Raw genomic sequence first — 2,087 nt, 5'->3', positions numbered from 1 at the left:
TGATTTGATCAACATATCTCAATGTTGAATCCCAATAATATTTATAATCAATTTTTTTTTTTTGTCTTTTTCGTGACCGATAAAGGGATCACAACCCTCGGGGTTGTGTCACCCGCACTGCGCTCAGCCAGTGAGCACACCGGCCATTCCTATATAGGATCCGAACCCGTGGCGGGAGCGTCGCTGCACTCCCAGTGCCGCACTCTCCCAAGTGTGCCACAGGGCCGGCCCTATAATCAATTTTGATTCAATAAAAATTTTTAAAAATTTTAAAAAATTAAAAAACAAAAGACTAAAGCTCAGAGAGGTTAAGAGAACTTTTTTTCTGTCATTTGTCCACCATAACTATGACTTTCTACCATAGCATCTCTACTGAGAAGAGACTCAAAAGATCATTGTGGAATGCAATTTTTAAAAACTCCCTTTAGGGCCGGCCCGGTGGCGCACTCGGTAGAGTGCGGCACTTGGGAGTGCGGCGGCGTTCCCGCCGAGGGTTCGGATCCCACATAGAGACCGGTCTGCTCACTGGTTGAGCGCGGTGCAGGCGTGACACTGAGGGTTGCGATCCTGTTGCCGGTCACGAAAAAAGACAAAAAGGAAAAAAAAAACCTCCCTTTAGCTCAGTGTGGCTGGAGCATGGATTGGGGTGAGATTAGGGGATGGAGGCAGAAGAAGGCAGCAGTAAACTCTGGATGGTAGGTTGGGACTAGACTCAGGAGGGCCCCGAATGACATGCCAAGGAGAGATAGTAGACTTGCTTAGCAGTAGCCAAAATCTGGCAGTGGGGGGCAGTGGAGCTGGGAATTAGCATTTCAGTTTGAAATAAGATGAGATTACAGAGTTTATTATACAAAAGATTTTAGTTGCTTAGAAGAATTCTCAGGTCTGTATTCGGGTTGTATCTGCCCTGTCTCCCTCATCAGAATGGGAACTCATCAAAGTTGGAATTGAGCTTCCCTATTGTAAAGGTGATGCACAAAAATCCAATGATTACACAAATAAATACGTGGGAATTTTTGTAAAGAAGAGGTACAGAACGCTATTAGAACAGATAACAGGGACCCATTCTAGCTGGAAGTGTGCATGGGGGTAAATGAAGGAAGTGATATTAAACTGAAACTTAAAGGATGAAGAACATTTAGCCTGGGGAAGTGGCTGAGCCTTCCAAATGGAAGGAATAAAAGATGCAAATATCCTGAGAAAGGAAAAAACTCCTCCTTCCTGTCCCAATTTCTCTCCCCTGGCCCAGAGACCAGAAAAGTCTCTGAGTATCAGGCCAATTTAGGGGAGCAAGATAGGGGAGAAAGTTTTGGCAGCACAAGTGACCACAGCAAAAATCTGTCTGATGAGTCTTTATATAGTATGTGGAAAAGCCTAGAGGTGGGGGGTTTGCCAGAGCTGGTGGATGCACTTTGACAGCAGCTGGGTGGGGCAGAGAGAATGGAGAAGAAGGTGAGCTTGGGAATTCTGGCTTTATTCTTTTTGAGAAAGGATGAGTGCCTTGTACACAGATGGATGACTCAAACCAGAGGGTGATATGGGTGAGGGGTCCTTACCCAGCCACTCACAGAGCCCCAGAGCCTAAAGCTCAGGAACCCCAATGCTGTCTCACTCCACTCCACCTTGGGACCTTTAACATCCAACCAGCTCTTCCTGAGCACTCACTGTGACCCCAGCCCTCTCCTAGGTGCAGGGATCAATCAGGCCTGGTCCCTCCAAGGAGGAGACAAGCTTGAATAGAAATAATTACTATATAGAATAATTTAGTGCCTAGCTTCAGTCTTCTCATTTGTAAAATGGAGACAGTAATAATATAATCTACTTCAAAGCATTGATGTATTGGGGACCCGGGGTATGGAGCCAGGGACTGGACACCCCTCCCAAAACAAGGCACACCACCAGCGCCTTGGGACCCACCCAGGGACCCAAGGTATGGAGCCCGAGACCAGACCCTCCTCCCACAACCAGGCACACTGCCAGTGCCAAGGAGCATGCCAAAAACATCACCTCCATGTGGGTGGCCCACCACAGCCCCCACAATAACCATGGCTGCCACAAAAGCAGCTAGACACCACAACCACCATGCA

This window comes from Galeopterus variegatus, unplaced genomic scaffold (genome assembly GCF_000696425.1).
Source record: "Galeopterus variegatus unplaced genomic scaffold, G_variegatus-3.0.2 Scaffold431, whole genome shotgun sequence".
Taxonomy (NCBI): Eukaryota; Metazoa; Chordata; class Mammalia; order Dermoptera; family Cynocephalidae; genus Galeopterus; species Galeopterus variegatus.
Note: the sequence above shows the minus strand (reverse complement) of the source record.